The sequence below is a fragment of the Lolium rigidum genome, chromosome 6, assembly GCF_022539505.1.
Source record: "Lolium rigidum isolate FL_2022 chromosome 6, APGP_CSIRO_Lrig_0.1, whole genome shotgun sequence".
In the NCBI taxonomy this organism is placed as follows: domain Eukaryota; kingdom Viridiplantae; phylum Streptophyta; class Magnoliopsida; order Poales; family Poaceae; genus Lolium; species Lolium rigidum.
The window spans coordinates 205338592-205353486 of NC_061513.1; positions in this window are offsets into that span (position 1 = coordinate 205338592).

Sequence of the window (14895 nt, forward strand, 5' to 3'; positions counted from 1 at the left end):
GTACTCTTTACTCGTGTGCCGTGGTATGTGGTCTCTTATGAACTTATTCATATGCTTGCAAGACATTAGACGACATTCCACCGAGAGGGCCCGGAGTATATCTATCCGTCATCGGGATGAACCAAATCCTTTGATCATAGCCGCACTCTAGCTCATACTTTTCCAGGATGCCTAATCCCGCCTTTATAACCACCCATTTGCGCAGGTGGCGTTTGAGTGTAATCAAGTACCTTTTCCAGGTATAAGTGATTTACATACGATCTCATGGTGACTTAAGGACTGGGTAACTATGTATCGAAAGCTTATAGCCAAGAGCTTAATGACGTGATGCTTATGCTACGCTTAATTGGGTGTGTGCATTACATCATTCATATAATGATATAACCTTGCTACTAACTGGCATCCAATGTTCATGATTATGGGGAAACTAATCATCTATTAATCCAACAAGCTAGTTAGAGGCATACCAGGGACTCTTTGTTGTTTACATATCTTTTACATGTATGTGCAGTGATTTACATGATCTCATGGTCATAAGGACTAGGTAACTATGTATCGAAAGCTTATAGCAAATAACTTAATGACGTGATCTTATGCTACGCTTAATTGGGTGTGTCCATTACATCATTCATATAATGATATAACCTTGTTATTAATAACATCCAATGTTCATGATTATGAAACTAATCATCTATTAATCAACAAGCTAGTTAAGAGGCATACTAGGGACTCTTTGTTGTTTACATATCACACATGTATCAGTGTTTCGGTTAATACAAGTATAGCATGGTATATAAACATTTATCATAAACATAAAGATATATAATAACCACTTTTATTATTGCCTCTTGGGCATATCTCCAACAGATAAAACATCGATGCTTTGGCTAAGGATATTTGTGTTGATTACATTACGCACCATACTTAATGCAATTGTCTGTTGTTTGCAACTTAATACTGGAAGGGGTTCGGATGATAACCTGAATGTGGACTTTTTAGGCATAGATGCATGTTGGATAGCGGTCTATGTACTTTGTCGTAATGCCCTGAATAAATCTCATAGTACTCATCATGATATATGTATGTGCATTGTTATGCCTTCTTTATTTGTCAATTGCCCAACTGTAATTTGTTCACCCAACATCTATTTATCTTATGGGAGAGACACCACTAGTGAACTGTGGACCCCGGTCCAGTTCTTTACATCCGAAATACAATCTACCGCAATTGTTCTTTACTTGTTCTTCGCAAACAATCATCATCTTCCACACAATACGTTTAATCCTTTGTTTACAGCAAGCCGGTGAGATTGACAACCTCACTGTTATGTTGGGGCAAAGTACTTTGATTGTGTTGTGCAGGTTCCACATTGGCGCCGGAATCCCTGGTGTTGCACCGCACTACACTCCGCCACCAACAACCTTCACGTGCTTCCTTGACTCCTACTGGTTCGATAACCTTGGTTTCTTACTGAGGGAAAACTTGTTGTTGTACGCATCATACCTTCCTCTTGTGGTTCCCAACGGACGTGTGTCTCACGTGCCATCAAGGTTCTACCTTGCATCCACCACAAAGTGTTACGAATATTTTCATAAATTGGCTCAATTGTGCGGATCCTAGGGCTAGGCTACTTGTCAGAGTGGGCGCGATTTTCGTTATTTGGTCGATGTGACTATGTAGGAATGATAAGGTTTTTAATGATAAAAATACTTCTCTTATGGGGGTCATCTACCGGTGCACAACTATGCTCCATTCATGGCCGTATCTATAGCACGTGGAGCATCGTGACCTGTTTATGGAGGTATCTACACGATTGGAGAATGCGGCGAGGGATATTTTTACCCTTCATAGATGACAGCGTAATCTACGGATTGGTCCTCCATTTCCATAGGCGCTCTCAAAGTTTCTATCGTGGTTACCTGTCGAGAGCCCAAGTTTTTATTTTATTGTAACTTTAGAATTGGAACGGCTATGCGCATCTCAGTTATGAAGAGGTCGGGTGTAATGCTTAAATGTAATAACCCATAACATAGGATCATCGAAGGGTAGATTTAGAATTGGGATGTGCATTTCATCGCAAAATGAGGGAAATTTTCGCGCCTTATTGCAACTAAACCTAAGAGGGATCACTCTCTTAATTGCAATTAGGGTTAGGCAATGTGAGATATAAATTTCGACATGATCTCTTTTGTAACTTGTGTATCTGGGAGTTGATTTTTGATTTGACAAGTCATATTGAATTTAAAACTCAATGAGTAAAAGATAAACAACATAGAATATCAAATATGAATTCATAATTCAAATACATTTCATAATTCAAATCACTTTGAATTTCAAATTGCAATGTGAATATACAAATAATTCATAAATAGATGATACAAAGATAAATGAGCTCATAAGGAAAATTTGAGCTTTATTAATATACACACACACATAGAATGTCTTTACATTATTCTTTATACAAGAATTGGATGAATAAAAAGCTAAATAAAAAGAACATTACATGATTTTGAATCTATACTAAAATCCTAAGCTAATGTCTTGGAAGAAGTTGTCCTAGATCATTTTCATCCTTGACACCTGCATAATAGAAAGAAAAACTACACATGGGGATTAAAAATCAAGTCAGAACCAGCCAGGAGTGAAGCCAAGTGTCAATGACACTTGTGCTTGTCCAAAACTGGACAGCACAAGGATAAGTTACAGCAGACCAAACCTGAGCCTCACCACAGGGGCTAAAGGAGCTGCTGTGCCACCAACAACACATCAAGCATAGCTGAGTCACAAGCCAAGCCAGGCTTGTGTGTCACAGCCAGAGGAGAAGCACATCAGATATAAATAGGGTAGAAACCCTAGAAACAAGACATCAGTCGACCAGGTCACCATTCATCAAGCAACCAGCCAAGAACAACAAGAGTTCATCTTGTTCTTACTCAAGAACAGCACCAACAACCATTGAACCCATTTATCCACCCAAATTCACCAACCATAACTCAACAGAAGTCATGGGGACGTAAGCAAGATCATCAGGAGCTAGGAGGAGAAGGACAGGTAACAAGAACATCAAGCAACTGCTCAACAAGAGTTGAGCTTAACCATCTAGGAGCTGGAGCAAGGTATATTTGATGCCTGGAGAGGATCCAGTGGATCCAATCCATTATATATGCATGACACAAGTCATGGGTTCAGCAGATGCTCAAGGGTGATCATCACTTGGTGATTGACCAAGGATCACTGGCAGTAAACGGGAGTACTAGAGCTAGAAACCATCCAGACACCATTTCTGTGCACATACGCAAGGACAGATGCACAGAGGTGCACACAAGCAAGCACACATCCATAGATAGCACCAGTAGAAGGTTTACCAGTAATAGCAGCTACCAAGAACCACCTAGTGAAAACCCTAGCCACTAAACCATCAGAAAGACCCTAGATTTCTTCACAGGCAAGCATAATGGCTTTCATATTATTTATGATTCCCTATTATGCAAGCAAAGATGAGTAGCCAACAAGACCTAGCCAATTGTGTGAGCAACCAATCAGTAGCAATGCTACTGAGGTCACATTAAACACAAAACCATCCAATTAACCAAGAATATAAGTTATCATCATCCCGTAATGGATTCAGACTTGGATTATTTCCAAACAGATCATGGAAATATCAAATCATGCACAACAAGGCAAGTAATCAACACTGCATAAGCAGTTCATCAATAATTAATCCATCCAGACATGAATACATCACAAATCCATGCATGAATCATGCCATGGCATCACTGTGAGGCAACAACAGCATGCACCATTGCATCCTAGCCACTGGAACCAGTCCAGTGAGCTATAGAGAGCAGCAGCAACACACACACAGAGGCATAAGCATCATAAGCATGCATGAGTGACAGCAATAGCTAGCAACTCATCCATTTAGCAAAGGAATTAACCAATAATTATCCACTAGCATCCAATTGCTCAAATAGATCAAGCACCAGGCATAGCAGAGTATCACAGACAAGCAAGGATCCAAGGATTGGACCAATTGAAGCCTACACAGAGCATGGGTGAGCATCACTGACACCACAAGTGCCAGTAATGCTAACCTAGGTCAATCACAAGTCCAGTAAGCATATGAACAAGCCAATGAGCATAGTAACAAGCCAATAAGCATATGAACAAGGGCCAGTAAGCTATTACACAACACATGGACATGAACACATAGGTTGAGCACAGCACATGAGCCAGTAGGCATAGGAATAGCATCAGGAGGCTTAAGATAGAGCATAGCATGCACAACAGCAGCATACGCAGCAGAGCCGTAGGCACAGATCAAGGAGGAGTAGAGGGTGTAGAGGTAGGAGAAGAGGAAGAAGAGAAGTACCTGGTGAAGAACGCAGCGGCAGCCATGGCAGCACGGTGGCACGGCCAACCACGCCGGCGCCAGACCGCGGCCAAGTCGTGCTATGCCACACACAACACGAGAGAGGGCGGCGAGCACCCGGGGTTGGCGAGGAATCCCATATCGACGGAGATCGCCACGGATCCGTCGGCGACTGTGGACGCACGCGCTCGAACTAAAGAGGATGAAATCGACGAATCTACGCGGGCGATTAGAAGCATCATCGTGCGCTGAGTTGTCTAGACGCCACCGCGAGCCCTAGCTCGGCCGGAGATGGCCGGAGCAGGTGGCGGCCATGGTGGTGGCGACGTCGCCACCGAATCGCCAGAGGGTTAGGGTTTCACGAGTGAGAGGGGCGAGAGAGAGAGTGAGGTGGGCCGAGGTGGTTCGGTTCCACCGAACCGTTTTGGGCAGGCTTGGTGGGCCGTCCAAATGGGCCACATTGGTGGGCCGGCCCAATTGGGCCACGGGTATTTTTGTCTTTTCATTTTTGCAAATAACTTGTAAGTTCTACCAAATAAAAATAAATGAAAAATACCTCTAAAATTCCAAGAAAAATAGATTTAATGAATAAGAAATTATTCTTAACAAGAATAAAATATGAAATGAAATTTACCACAAAATTTCAAATTTTGAAATTTTTGAATTTTAAATATAAACTTTAAATTTTAAGTTGCAATTTTCCTTGGATTAAAAAATCAAGGAAAATTCTTAATGAATTCAAATAATTGTTATTCAAATAATTTCAAAAGGAATTCTATTATTCCAAGTCATTTCTTTTAAGGATTAAGATTTTCCAAAAAGGAAAATATCTTAATAGTTCAAAATTCATTAATATTTCCAAAATGAGGAAAACTCTATTTTTCAAAATTCTTTATTGGAAATAAATATTTTCCAAAGGAAAACATCAATTACTTTTCAATTATTTTCTTATTAGAAAAGAGAAACAATGTTAAAGTACTTAAATAATTATAAATTACCGCCAAAGGCACAAATACTTAACTCAACCCTAAATTTGTAATAACCATGTCGGGGAAAGGGATTTAACATGAAATAATACATCCACGCATGCATCATTTGGATCTTATAACATTGTCTTTGCCGGACAATGATGCTTCTTTACAGAACCTGAGGTTTAGGTTCAATCCAACACATCGAACTGCATTGTCTCGCAGTCACCAGGCAAGTTCACTCTTGCTCATGTCACCTTGATTATTTTATATCAATTTACCGCAAAAGTACTATACTTATCATTCCTACATTGAAAGGCAAATGTTACTTTTCCAATTATGAATATGACTATGTGGTGGACAATGAAACCATGGTATGTGTTGATATGGTGGAGGTTCCATTGCAAGGATTCTATAAATCTAGGACTAATCACCAATGTTGTCTAGTGATTCTAGCATCGTACAATTCGCGTTAACCATAAGATCTATAATGGCTCTGGGGAAGTCAGATGTATATTTTTCCTCTTGCATATCAACGGACTTGATGGAGCCTGGCTGGGTGTTGGGGATAACACTGCAGTAGGTTGGAAAATCGTTTGAAATACCCATCCGTGTGGATGAGAGGCTCTATTGTCTATGAGGGATTGTCCATAGTACACCGGGGGTAAAGCCGTATGATCGGGAGATGTCTACCGGGGGTGTACGGATGGACAAAAGGGTGGGTATGCAAGGTCGCGGAGAAGGCAGTGATTGGCTTGGATCTTACACCTGGCCCCACACTAAGGAAGTGTGGACGATAAACGCGTCTTGGTTGGTATCAATGATAAGTTCTCTTATGGAAAAAGTAACGCACCTCTGCAGAGTGTATCAAATTTGTGGCAGTCACTCCCTGTTCCGGGAAGGGAACTACGAACGCGCGGCAGGAAAGGAACTCCGTGAAGTTCTGTTCAACCTTTGAAGACTGGCAGGCATAGTTTTCAGAATATCAATATTTTGAAGAAATATTTTCGAAATATGCATTGACCTGAGATTTTATGATCAATGGTCGTAGCTAGTGCATCAAACACATTTTCCCTTTTGAGCTTGTTGAGTACCTCTGTACTCACTTTCTTTCGACACCCTTGCTAGACTGTGACAATGAAGTGGAGGCCATCGATGGAGCACCGGAAGGAGATTACGAGCTGGTCTACGAAGAACCTGATCTGACCGGAGGAGTGGAAGGCGTGGACTATGGGATAGTCTACGGGACCGACAACAATGAGGAGGAGGAGTAGTGTCATACCCTAGTATCATAGAGCCGAGCAGCGTAGTAGCTTACCTAAATAAGTTGCTAAGCTCAGTTTGTTATTTATGTTGGTTTGTAATGAAACTTAAGTAGTATCTTAGGGTGTTCTCATCGGACCTGTAAGAATACCAACTTGTTAAGACTGTGATTGTAATATAATCTCGAGTGTTATGATCTGCAATGTTTCTGTTGTACCACTCTGGGGGATGTGATATTTGTGAAGAAGTCCCTTCATGGATATCATATCAACGACTTGTATACTACAACATGCAGTGGTATGCTGGGTCATCGCATTAAACTTTCTAAATAATAAAATGTCATTTATCAAAAAAAAATGTGTTTTTTATGTGTTTGTGTTTTTGAAGCCAACGAAACAAAGAGAGTGCATTGAGACATAGATACGGAAGAAAGGCCCGAGTTCAAATCCAGCATCTGAGTTCAAACCCTCATAGATGCATATTTAGGTTTCTATTTATACATGAGGTCCAAACTGGACCTGGTACTTATGCAATTTATCTTGAAGACTATGCTTTAATCTTAACCAAGATTAAAAAAATTAGTACTAATATTTAGTGGTTGTGTGCATTGTTAGTTGGTGTAGAGACTGGGAAGTGAAATTCTCCCAATTTTTATAAGGTCGTCTAGCTGCTGGTTGTATCGCTAAAGTATTTTTTAAGAAAAGAGGTTGTATGCATCAATTAGAGGCTGGGGCTACCCCATTTCGAAAAAAACGGGAAGAAAGGTCTTTCTGGAACACTTAACATAGAAACTTTTGAAGGGAAAGTGTTATTGAAGAGATAGGGAGAGCGACTTTCTTGGAGCTCTTAGAGGAAAATTTATGTTCATAAGTTGGTTTATTCCAAATGTACAACATAGAGGAAATATTTCTATTGATACTTTGGGAGCCTCGGAAAGGTTACATAATTTAATGTTCAAAAGGCCCCCCAATATTAGTTCCAAATGGAGCCTAAGACGATTGGATAATCTTATTTTGCTTTCTTTTGGAAACATCCATTGAACAAAAATCGTAATGACTATTAATTCCCCTTTCTAAGAGAAAAAGAACACGTAGATACAATTGCAGACCTACATTTATCAGTTTCGTACGGGGTAGAAGAAGGAGAAGAATATTATATGGAAACAAGACCTGTTACACCTTCATCAAGTATGAAGGATGTTTTCCATTTTGATTTGCTTCAGTTAGTGGTGAAAATGACAAGCTCTCTCGTACGTACAACGATAGTCAAAAAGGTACTATTATTATTATGGGGTCTCAGTCCAGCCAAACAAATCATCCGAGTCTGAATTGTAGCTTCATGTCGCTAATATTAGCTAGGCATTAAACCAAAAAGAACCTCTCCCCTTTGTCTTGCTTTATAGCAACCATGTGTTGCTACCCCTATGGAAATGGGTTAATTGACGGTAGTCTTGTGCAAAACGAGTCTATCAGTTGGAACCAAGTGTGCATTGTGGAGTCGGTTAGGCAGTCTATTTTATAGCAGCTAGAAGGGTGTGCTGGGATGTGGTGCTCGGCTAATGTGTAGAAAAGACCAGGCGCCACGAAACTCTTCATTGCCTCCCAACTAATTTTATGTTTGTACAGCCTTTCAGTGGCCAAGTGGTAGATACATACTACTACTATATATACTATGGAGATACATGATCGGGGATTTTTGCCAGTGAACAGCCAGCCAGCCTAAGTTGACTCTCGTCACACGACACGACATGTAGGTGGGGCTGCGAGCAAGAGCTCGAATAAACCCGTATATAGATGTTCTAAAAGTTAGCCTAGTACAATTTTTATTTAGGGTTAACATATGTTTGATTTTGATAGTTTGCGGGATGTCAGACTTTGCAACCCGGCATGTATCATGCTGATGAGTGCGCAAACTGAATTCGGGTTCCTGGGGTATGGAGCGGGCGGGAGGCCGGGAGGCCGGGAGCCAACATCCCCCGATGCCGGTGGCCGGCCAGCGCTTGTCCGCGAGCCAAGGCAGGTCAGCCAGCCGGCCGTTGCGACATGATCTGGTGGTGCAACTGGACGCCGGAGAGTCCGGCACAGCGTCGTCGGAGATTATTCGGAGAGGATCGGATGTAGAGGTCGCACCAGACACCTGAAAGCTACGTACCTTATTACTCCACCTTTGTTTTGTTCGCTCGTCGTTTGCCCTCACAATCTTTTCAGTTTGACTGTTGAGTTAGCTGCGACGTTGGTTTCAGCTTTCGCATGCACCTGGACGGCGTTCCCTTCCATCCATTAATTAGCTAAGATGTTTTTTGTTTTCCGGGGCCGATGCTAAACCAGCAGCATCATGGAATGAGAGGCGAGGTGGCCGGTCAGCCAAGCCAACCCGTGGATGCTGTTTGTACAGCGCAAGCTGTAATGCAATGCGTGCCTTTCTGGTGCAGTGACGTTGGACACTCTAGTCAATTTGTTTTTTTAGCATAACCACGAGCTTTATTGCAAAACAATATTCAAAGGGATATAGTAGGCTTCCTGAGGAGGTTGAAACCAAATATGTCTACCTAATGAAAGCAAAAAAAAAAAAAACATAGATTTAGCTAAACCATGTGGCTCATAATTGTGTTCTCGATGCTCGTGGTTGAAATCTACTCAATTTGTTTATGTATATAGTTCCAACCAAATATTAACAATTTCGACTAAAAAATAGACAATTGTCAACATTTTCTGTCAAGTATTCAACTAATTTAAGAGAGCTTTCACCTTCAAACTGGACTACTTCCAGCAAATTCACAAAGTTCTCAACTAAAAATATACAAACTTTTCATTGCATGGATTTGACCCACTCGTAGGGAATGCCGAATTTCCAGAAAAATCTAAACTGGAGAATCAAAAATGTTGAGTATAGAGGGATTGAATAGCAGGTTATTACAAGTTTAATCTTTTTTTTGCGAGGAAACCAAGATAATATTAAAGGAAGAACCTTACAGAAAGGAACCCAACAAAGATGAAAAATACAATCCAGTCCTTCTGCAACACAAGGACGCCGACATGGAGCAGGACGTGCCGGTGGCGCGCCGCCGCGTCTTCCTTCAAGCCTTGGATCAGAAGACGTCCCCTGGCAGACGGGAAGTCACCGGACCTCAAACTCCGTGGAGCCTCCACCCAACTCCAGCTGCATCTTCGTCTTCCTTCAACATCATGGGCTTCGAAATCGTCAACCCAGATCCGCCGCCACGCGAACCCCGGGAGGGGGATGGCGCTCCCACCATATCTCCTGATCCGGGGAAGCGGAGGGGGCCAACACACCACCGCGGACCTCCACCGAACTCCGCCGCCGAAGGAAGCGTGTACCTGCACCAAAAGCACCACCGGCGAACCAACCTCCTCCATGGCGCCGCCGGCTGAAGAGCTCACACACCCTACACTGTCTACAACCGAGAAGCGGGGATCCCCGCCCTCCCGCCGTCGGAGCGGCCGACGGAGGACGAGGGATCCGACGAAACTGCGGTGCGGAGGTGGATCGAGGGGAAAAAATTGCCTCTCTCTACTGTAGCGGGAGAGAGGAGACGTCAAGGCTCGTCTTACTCATTACAAGTTTAATCAATCCAATGATTTTAGGAAATACTTGTCGATAATTACGTTTCTATAAAATGCAACTATCTGAACAATCATATATGCCACGATTACATGAGAAAACAAGATGCCTAACCAATCTAGAGGTAATCTACTCACAAATAACATAGTGTATACGAATAATAAAATGTGGGAGGAGGGAAGCACACCTCATGTATCCTGAAGTTCAAGCCCTTTGGAGAACTCTATCTCCGTTGGAGAGGCCATCGTTAGCCAAGTCCACATCGATCCCTTGAATTTAGGCTTCTTGTTCCTTGAGCTCTTGAAACAAAGTATGTGGTCTTCCACTCGTGGTAGATCTTGAGACAATTTTCAGACCTTTACAAACTCTTCGAAGTAATCCACAATCTTTGAAAAAAATAACACAACTCCAACCAGCTAAGGTTCCCCACAAATCTTAGTGTAAGTAAGCCCTAATGGAAAATCAACTTTTGGCTCGATGAACACATGAATTTATGTTTCTCATTTTTTCCCTCGCTTAAGTGCAATTTTGAGGGAAGTCAAGCTCTTGTGAGGTCAACAATGGGAACACAACTTATATCTAAATGGGAAGACTCTTCGTAGAAAAAGAACCTATTATATAGGTGCATGATTTCTAAACCACTAACCATTACTTCAAATTTGCAGGAAGCTCATCGGAGTATGACCAGATTAGGTTCTAGGCTTCGTACCTAAACTCTAAGCAATAAACAAAAATCATGTACAAAGTATGGGGCTTTCTCTCAAGAATCTGCCAGTGTTCTTAGGATGTATATCTTCCTTTGATATCGACTCACTGTGACAAACATTGAACCCCTTATAACGGTACAACCTTCCTATGCTCAAGAAACAACAAAATAATAATATGAAATTTCAAGACGGTGTCTTCTCATTAATCTTTTATGCAGGGGTCACCAACCATCAAGATTTAACCATTGTCAGGGACTAAAATATGTTGACATACTAGTAAAACTATTTGCATTCCATCGGTCATTACCACCAAAATCAAGAGATGTTGAATATGACTTTTCATGAACCGTCACTACTACCTCCTCCTATGACAGAGGATGACCACGATAGAGATCATGGTACTAGTAGTTGTGACATCTGGTATTTATGGTTAGAGAAGGAAAACTAAGGGTGTGATTGGTTGGCCTCATCTAGTCCAACCAAGCCCTAGTCATGCATTTTTGTTGTTGTTTGGTTAACTAGGCTGCATGCAAAACATGGCTTGCATGATAGTTAAAGCAGCATGTTGTCGGGCCCAGCTCAAACATTCGATTTGCCATTCCTGTGGAGCCAGGTTTCAGTGGGTGTTGCATGCCTTCTCTGAATGAGTGCTCTCTTCCAACTCCCCCTACCCCCACATAAAATCCCCCCTTGTCATCATGGATCCACTCACTCGCTGGAGCACCACACTTGAGGCGAGGATCCACATGCCTAGAGGAAGCTGCTATCTAGCCACTTTGGAGAAGCTACTTAAGGCGTTGTCGGTTGTTTGTTCCCAACCTTCCCTCATCCATGGCAATGACATCGGAGCCGGCGAACGGCATAAGGGACCTCTTCAGCCGGGAAGAAACAACAAGGACATCCATTGTAGTTCCAAGGATTTTGAAGGTCATTGCGAGAGTGCCAACAAAAGTGGCGGTACATGCTTCTTCGGCTCCAACAACACCATTTCATCCATGGCAAGCATTGAAAGTACCTTGATTCGCACCCTTACATTTGGTTTGTAGGGGTTGATTGAGTGGGATTGGAAGGTCATGGTGTGAAAGTTGATCTCATAGGCCATGAGTTCATTCTCTGCAATTAAACATCCAGGACCAAAACCACTTTGCGTAGTAATTTATGGAAGCGAAAGATTTAACCTTCCTACCAAAAGATTAGAGATGACTTTATAGAGCATATTGCATAAACTTATTAAAACAAATTTGGTCACCTTCTCCAAATTTTGGACTTTCGGTATCATAATTTTTGTTGGTTATTCCAACCATGTGGGATAACATCTGAGCTAACAGCTTGGAGCACCTCTATCACCGGATCATCACCTGGAAGATGTTGAAACCATTTTTAATACACCGTGTGGAGTGATACGTCCATTTTGCATCACTATTTTATATCATAATTTACTATTATTCATTGATATATTTCATATTTAGAGATGATACTTATGTTATTTCACCTATTTTGCATGTTTTCATGATTATTGGAGAATTACTCACCGGAGTCAAAATTCTGCTGGAAAAAAACACCGTCAGGATACAATATTTCTGAAGATCAACAATTGACAGAAAATATACCGAAGCTCCTATTTTTCCAGATGACGGAGCCATCCAAAAGGGGAGGCCGAGGAGGGCCTCCATGGGCCCTCCCCATAGGCCGGCGCGGCCACCAGGGCTGGCGCGCCGCCATGTGGGGAGTGGGCCCACGACCCCCTCGGCCATCGCCCTTTCGCGTACTTCATCTCCCAGAAACCCTAAGGCGCAGAGGAACATTGAGGATAGTCATAGCCGCCTCCTCGGGGCGGAAAACACCAGAGAGAAAAGAGCTCTCCAGCAGGCAGAAATCTGCCGGGGAAATTCCCTCCCGGAGGGGGGAAATCGTCGCCATCGTCACCGTCATCGAGCTGGACTTCATTGGGATCATCATCATCATCATCTCCACCACCGACACCGTCATCTCCACCGCTGCACCCCGTCTCCGTTGTAACATCTAGGGTTGAATCTTGATTATTTCATAGGGGAAACTCTCCCGGTGTTGATTACTCCTTGTTATTGATGCTATTGAGTGAAACCATTGAATCAAGGTTTATGTTCAGATTGTTATCCATCATCATATCACCTATGATCATGTTCCATATGATGTCTTGTGAGTAGTTCGTTTAGTTCTTGATGACATGGGTGAAGTCTAAATGTTAGTAGTGAACTATGTTGAGTAATATTTAATGGTTTGATATTTAAGTTGTGGTGTTATTCTTCTAGTGGTGTCATGTGAATGTCGACTACATGATACTTCACCTTTATGGGCCTAGGGAATGCATCTCGTATTCGTTTGCTAATTGTGGGGTTGCCGGAGTGACAACGAACCTCGAACCCCCGTTGGTATATCGATGCATGAGGGATAGCAGGATCTCGTAGTTTAAGGCTGTGGTTAGATTTATCTTAATTACTTTCTTGTATTTGCGGATACTTGCAAGGGGTTTAATCACAAGTATGTATTAGTCCTAGGAAGGACGGTGCATTAGCATAGGTTCACCCACACAACACTTATCAAAATAATAAGATTAATCAACTATATGAAGCGAAAGCACTAGACTAAATTCCCGTGTGTCCTCAAAAACGTTTGGTCATCATAAGTAAACAAACCGGGTTGTCCTTTGTGCTAAAAAGGATTGGGCCACTTGCTGCAATTATTATTCTCGCATTTTACTTACTTGTATTTTATTTATCTCGCTATATCAAAACCTCCCGAAAACTTGTCCGTGAGCATTTACGAGTGAATCCTTCATCGAAACTGCTTGTCAACACCTTCTGCTCCTCGTTGGGTTCGACACTCTTATTTATCGAAAATACTACGATACACCCCCTATACTTGTGGGTTATCAAGACTATTTTCTGGCGCCGTTGCCGGGGAGTGAAGCTCTATTGGTAGGTGGAATTGGTAAGGAAAACTTTTACTGTACGTGCTGCTTTTATTTCTGCTTGCTGCTATAATTCATTATGGAGAGATCTTCTCTTGAATTCCTATTTGTAAAATCTACTACTACTGCAAAGGTAGTGGATGAGGCGCCAGGTGAGAAAGAGATTCCATATAAAATACCTATGAAAATTATTGAACGTGTTGTGGATAACCGCTATGAAGGGGATGGAACTGTCCATCCTGGAGATCATTTACTGTTTTTACATGAATTATGCGGGTTATTCAAGTGTGTAGGTATTTATATCGATGAAGTTAGGAAGAAACTATTCTCTATGTCGCTGTCTGGTAAAGCAGCGCATTGGTATAAATTGCTGAAGAATGGGAATTCTCTTGATTGGAAGGATATTATGCCTCTATTTTATTCTAAATTCTATCCTCCAAGTGAAATTCACAAAGACCGAAATCGCATATATAATTTCTGGCCTCATGATGGAGAGAGTATTGCCCAAGCATGGGGGAGATTGAAGTCTTTAATTCTCAAATGCCCCATTCATGAGCTTCCTGGTAATATCGTCATTGATAATTTCTATGCAAGACTTTCTTTTCAAGATAAAACCTTGTTGGATACTGCTTGTTCTGGATCATTCACACGCAACAAAGAAGAGTTTAAATGGGACCTTCTTGATCGGATTCAGGAGAATACTGAAGGATGGGAGAACGACAAAGGTAGAGAGTCAGGTATAAAATATGATTATGAATGCATTGAAACTTTCATGGATACTGATAAATTTCGAAATATGAGTGCTACTTATGGTCTTGACTCTCAAGTTGTTGCAAATTTTTATAAAGCTTTTGCCTCTCATTTTGAATTGCCTAGGAAGAGTTTTAATAAGTATCATGAACCTTACAAAGATAAAACTGATTCACCTATAGGTAAATGTATTGAAGTTAAAACTGTAGATCAAATTCTTCCTGAAGCTTATATTGAAAAAATTCATTTTCCTGCTAAAATGAAGGAGTATTCTGTTATAACTAGTGTGGTTAACAAAAGTGC